The sequence below is a fragment of the Eurosta solidaginis genome, chromosome 4 (assembly GCF_040869045.1).
Source record: "Eurosta solidaginis isolate ZX-2024a chromosome 4, ASM4086904v1, whole genome shotgun sequence".
Taxonomy (NCBI): Eukaryota; Metazoa; Arthropoda; class Insecta; order Diptera; family Tephritidae; genus Eurosta; species Eurosta solidaginis.
In genome coordinates, this window is record NC_090322.1 from 208,596,022 (window position 1) to 208,601,707 (window position 5,686).

The following is a 5,686-nucleotide window of genomic DNA, read 5'->3' on the forward strand; positions in this document are numbered from 1 at the left end:
TGAGTGTTCGAAATCGCCCTATCTCAAAAGCGCCCTGTTTCAAAAACGTCCTATTTTAGAACTCTGTTGAAGAAGGCCGGTCTTATCTCAGATTTTGTTTCAAAAACGCCCTATCTGAGCGTAAATTCAATCAGTATTGACGTTAGCTGGCGTGTTCATGTAACAATTCTGAGATAGGGCGTTCATTAACCAAATTCTTAAATAGGGCGTTTTTGAAACAAATTCAAACGTTTTCTGAGATATGGCGTTTTCGAAACGCCAGCCGAAATATGGTGATATGATGAGCAAAAGATTTTGGAATCAAAATTGTGACAAGACATAATTATTATGTGTAGTAAGAAAAGGGATTGGAAAAAAAATGTAATAATATGGAAACTTTATTGAATAAGGAATATCAAGATAATATACTAAAATGCAATTCAAAACAGTTAATTCAGTTGAAAGTAAAGAACATTTACAGCGAGCAAAAAAAATTTAAAAAAAGCTCATAATAATTAAAGTGATTTACATACCCACCATATACCACGATTTCGCAAAAATTTCAAAAATTTATTGTTATAATAAAAAGAAAAAAAGTATACATACAAAAATAATATAAAGCAAAATTGAAAACAATATGAAATACAATAGAAAAAATAGGACTAAAAAAAATATGAAAAAGTTAAGAACTTAAGGAACCCACTCAAACCATCTACACTCATCGAAATAACATACAAACCCTATATACATACATTCCTACATGCATAGACATAAAAACATTGATATTTTTCGATGAAACATATATACATAATTAATTTTATAAAACCATATAGTAATTGCATATTTTCTTTGAATTTTTCATCGTCTGGAATGCAGGATATTCATAACGAAAAAAGTTAAAAAAAACGCAAACAAAACACAAAAACAGCATATATGAACACAATTATAGAAATAAATTCATCAGTCAAGAACAAGGACAACAGAAATTAAAAAAAAAAGATAAAAATTTTTTTTTTCTGTTATTTTAAATACCAATCTAGAACCATGCATACAACGTAAAATAAGAACATATTAAATACTTGAAAACTAGTTTGGAAATTCACGAAGTCTCCTATACATTGTATGTGCCATGCTTGTAAACTACAAACAACGTATGACCTTACAACGAATACAAGACTTGGGTGCATTGTCCGAGTTAAACCCCACAAAGAAATTAAAAAAACAAAAAATTAAAAGTCTAGAACAAATCCAGTTACATAATATGATAATATATCCATATACATATATATCATAAAAAATTCATCAATACTTCATACATAAATTTGAATTTGTATAGACTGATTGTGTGTTCACTGAAATATAATAAAAATAAAATGTTGCAAAAGAAGCTCAAGTAAACAATACTATTTAGAACCACTGTATTGAAAAACTAAAAATAATTCTCAAACTTGTGTATATACAAAATAATTTTAACTCAGATATTTCAGTTTTGTAAATTTTATGACCAATAACTAGGCTAAAATTATGAGAATAATTTGTTAAAAATTATTTAAATAAAACCAAATACACGGAAATATTTCATTCAAATACACGGATCAAAGTATAAATGCTAGTACTCATACTCAGTAAAATGTATCGAGTATACTCGATCCAAGTGGGTAATTCGGAATGTTTTCCAAAAGTGAATAATTTTATTTTAAAATGAGATCGTATGTTTTGAATTTAGTAGAAAACAACTAAGGTAGTTGAAGTTTGGATGAAAGCGAACATTATATACCCATAAGTGTGTTCTTACAAATATTTTAAGGATACATTTAAAGAGAAACATGACGAACATTAAATGATTTAAAAGATTTTAGTTAGAACATAGTTCTTTTAAACGGGGTTGCCCCTCGGCAGTGGTTTCGCAAACACTCCGAGTGTATTTCTTCCACGAAAAGCTTCTCACTGGAAATTCATCTGCCTTGCAGATACCATTCGGAATCGGCATAAAAGGTATAGATCTCGTTACTTCAATCTGAAAGAAAAACTAAAAAAAAAAAAAGTGAATTGGAAGAGCAACTCGGTCTAAATCTCTTCCGAGGTAAATCGCGGTTTTTTTATGTCATTAACCGTTTCGGAGATATTAACCAAAGAATCAGAACGATTTACCACTTCATCTGTATGGTTTAAGTTCTTTTTTCCATTTTTCAAAGTGGGCGTGGATATAATCTAATTTCAACCATTATCAATACCAATATATCGTCGACGATGCTGTAAAAGCTGCTAACTCCAACACCACAATTTCCCAGAAGAACGCAAAAGCTCTACTGCATGGCAAGTTGAAATGAATTAAAATTTTTAATTTTTTTAATTTTTATAATTTTGTTGGAGTGATTCTGGACAATAAACATATACTTTTCTTTTATCACCATCACAGAAATCGTCTCCCATTCCACCGTTATCAAAAAGTAGGTTTAAGTTAAATACGATGATCGCAGTTTATGCTCAAGTTATGGTGTTAGTGAACTGAAATTTGTTGACCATAAACATGTAGACCATCGGCACTTGGTAAATTATCGGGGAAAAGTATCGAGGTAAAGTATCCTGCGAAAACTTGGCGCAGAACGGTGGATAAAGAACTCGAAGACGCAGGATACACGTGGAATGACATCACAAGAACTGCACCTAACAGAATAAGATTTAAGTCGGTGGTCGAGGCCCTATGCTCCAATAGGAGTTGAGGAAGATGATGATGATGAAAATATCCATACTTTACTCAGTACTTGGAAAAATGCATCAAGTACGAAATACTGGAGTATTTTTTGGAAAAGTATCGATACTACTCACTCAGTACTCATATCACTACGTTTTACAATCCGTGATCTAAACTTATTTTTTAAATCAAAATAGCTCTGAAACCATTGATCGTTAGTGTCAGTACAACTTCGAGCGCTGGTTGGTATCAGCGGCTCTCTTAGATCAACACCTGCCCAGGTATTGGCTGTCATGCTGCCTCTGTGCAAGCTTCAGTCATTCCTTTAAGAGAAGAGCGGGAAAGGTAATTAATATGGTGAAGTGAATACGTTAACTGGTTCAAAGATGGGCCGAAGTTGTATGACAAGGTTGGAAGAGAGATTTTCTGTCAGGAGCCATATGTAAGACGCAAGTGTAAGTTGTGTGAGCACGTCTTCCCAGCTGAGGTTGCCACATTTGAAGACGGGGTGGATGAGATGCCGATATGCTATAAAAACTCTAAATGAATGTTGATGTGATCAAGTGTGGTATATAAATGCCAGATCTCGTTTGCGGTTGTGTCGAACAATTTTAATATTAATATCAACTGGGTCCCGGGTAATACACTGGCATCTGCCACGCGGACCTGCAAGCGCGGTTGGGTATAACTAAACCCTTTAGGGAATACAGGGTGTCCCTGGTTATCTGTGGTCTGCTCCTACTTTGAGCCGGGAGTCCGTCAAGAAAAGGCTGGGCGGACACTTCATCTTGCATGGAAGCGAGATCTTTTTAGTTGGAATTAAATAGCAAGCGGTCCGCTAACTGAATTCACCACGACTCATTTATCAATGGTTTCTGAGGCTTTGTCGGGACACTGTCCAATCGAAGCCACACATCTGAACATACTGAAAATCAGCTGTTGCTGCAGCTGTATGAAGGGTGACAACGTAGAATCATTTAAACACTTCATGCTTCACTATGCAGCTTTGCCCGACCTAGGCGAAAGCAAATACATTATAAGGTGTATCCATAACTTCAAGTCACTCATTGGAAATCACTTAAACGGATATTCGTTTTCCCCATAAACTGACTACAGGGTGCTAGTGGTACCCTAAGTTATTCGAGTATCAATTAGCAGACGACGTTTGGCTTTGGATCTCTTGGTTGTACTGATTCAGCTGCTGGGATTCGGTACGTCGTCAAACAGAAGCTATGTGATAAGTATTATAGTATGCTATTTCAAATGTGCACATGTGCTTCTTTGTGAAAGAGGGATCCTCATGTATTTCTGGAAGCGGTGTTCTGAACTTTGTACAATATGTTTTTTTAGCGTCTTATATATAGAAGTGGAATTTTCAGAGTATTTTCTTAACTCTTCTTCAAATATATTAATATTTTTTGATTAAATATGATCTCAATTTTTAGGTGCGTTCATATGCTTTATCTGCAACCAAAATTATTCATCGGAAGTGCAATTTTCGCTATGCGAAACTGAGTAGTTTGGGAAATTTAATGAATGAATATTCAGATATTAGCATCACTAAGCTGATACTAGCATCATTAAGCTGATACTAAACAGCCATTCGTATGTAGGTAAACAAATCAATCATCATTTATACACATACATACAAGGCAACAAAGAGATACTCACAAATACATGTAATTTTCAGCTGAAGTAGTACTCACGCATACACCCGCATATGGCTATAAGATAGACATAAACTACAAATATACATGTATATAGAATTTACCAAGTGCGAGATACAACTATTCTAGAAGGCGAAAAGTCTAGACCTTAGTAGAATTATGCAGACGAGGCAAGAGAGGGTATAAAAGCAGCGCAAACTAAGGCATGACTAATCAGTTTGGTTTAAACACGCAATTAGTTGTGAAGTATAAGTTTACTGTGAAGTACTCTCAAAGTAGTCTAATAAAGACCATTTTGCATTACTGAATATTGTAGTTATTTATTCGATAATTTAGCGATTCGAACGTTTGCAGAAGGTTTGAAATAAGCGGAATTTCCCTAAATTCGTTACAATATTAAACAAAAAAATTTCTGATATTCCTTTTATTGCCTTTAAAATAAATACTTTGTTATTTTACTAATTTGGGGTCACCGATAAAAAAATTAACCAGTTTTTAAAGATAACTCTTATTTTAAAAAGAGTACTGGCATCGTCTAATTGTCCGAAGGCTAGTTTTTATATGTTTTTTTTTTGCAATAACTTCATTGTGGAGGTGAGAATTGCAATGATCTGCGGCCCAATACTTCCACAAGAAACGCTTATACCGAAAATTAGCGTAATCTGTTATTAACCAAGCCCACTTTTTATATCTTAAACATTTCCCAAAAATACAATTCTTTGATATTTCAGTAACCAATAAAGTTATCATCATCAAAGTTGGCACTTGGGCTATCTATATAAATGCTACTCAATACGCATTCATGTTTTTAAAAGTGGGCGTAGGTTATTGAAGAACTGGGTTATTGAACAAGCTTTTTATCAGAATTTGGTAGTGAAATTTTGAGAACGGTTAAAGTTAAAAAGATGAACATTTCCGACATTGTGATAAACAAACATTGAACTAGGAAATAAGCCTGATCGTATTAATGATTTCTATTTTTTTATTCGTATTTTACAGTTCTTGGGGCTTTCGATTAAAAAAAAAACAACGCGAAAACACGTTGGCAATCAAGCTAAGGGCCAGATTACGTATGACGCCGTAACCCTTTGCGTCGCAGTCAGTCACATTCATGGTCACCATTATACAATACTAAAAAGGCATTCAGGTTAACTGTCACATACTGAAGTGTATGAATGCTCTTATATGATAGGAATTTTGGTTCACACGACAAAAAATGTATCGTTGCGTTATACATAATTCGCCACTAAAAGTAATTGTCTTCAAACTCTCTAACCGTCGGTCGATATTTGCCAGTATGTAGTGCACATACTTTCGATAAATAAGTCTCGCCTCAGTAGGTGTT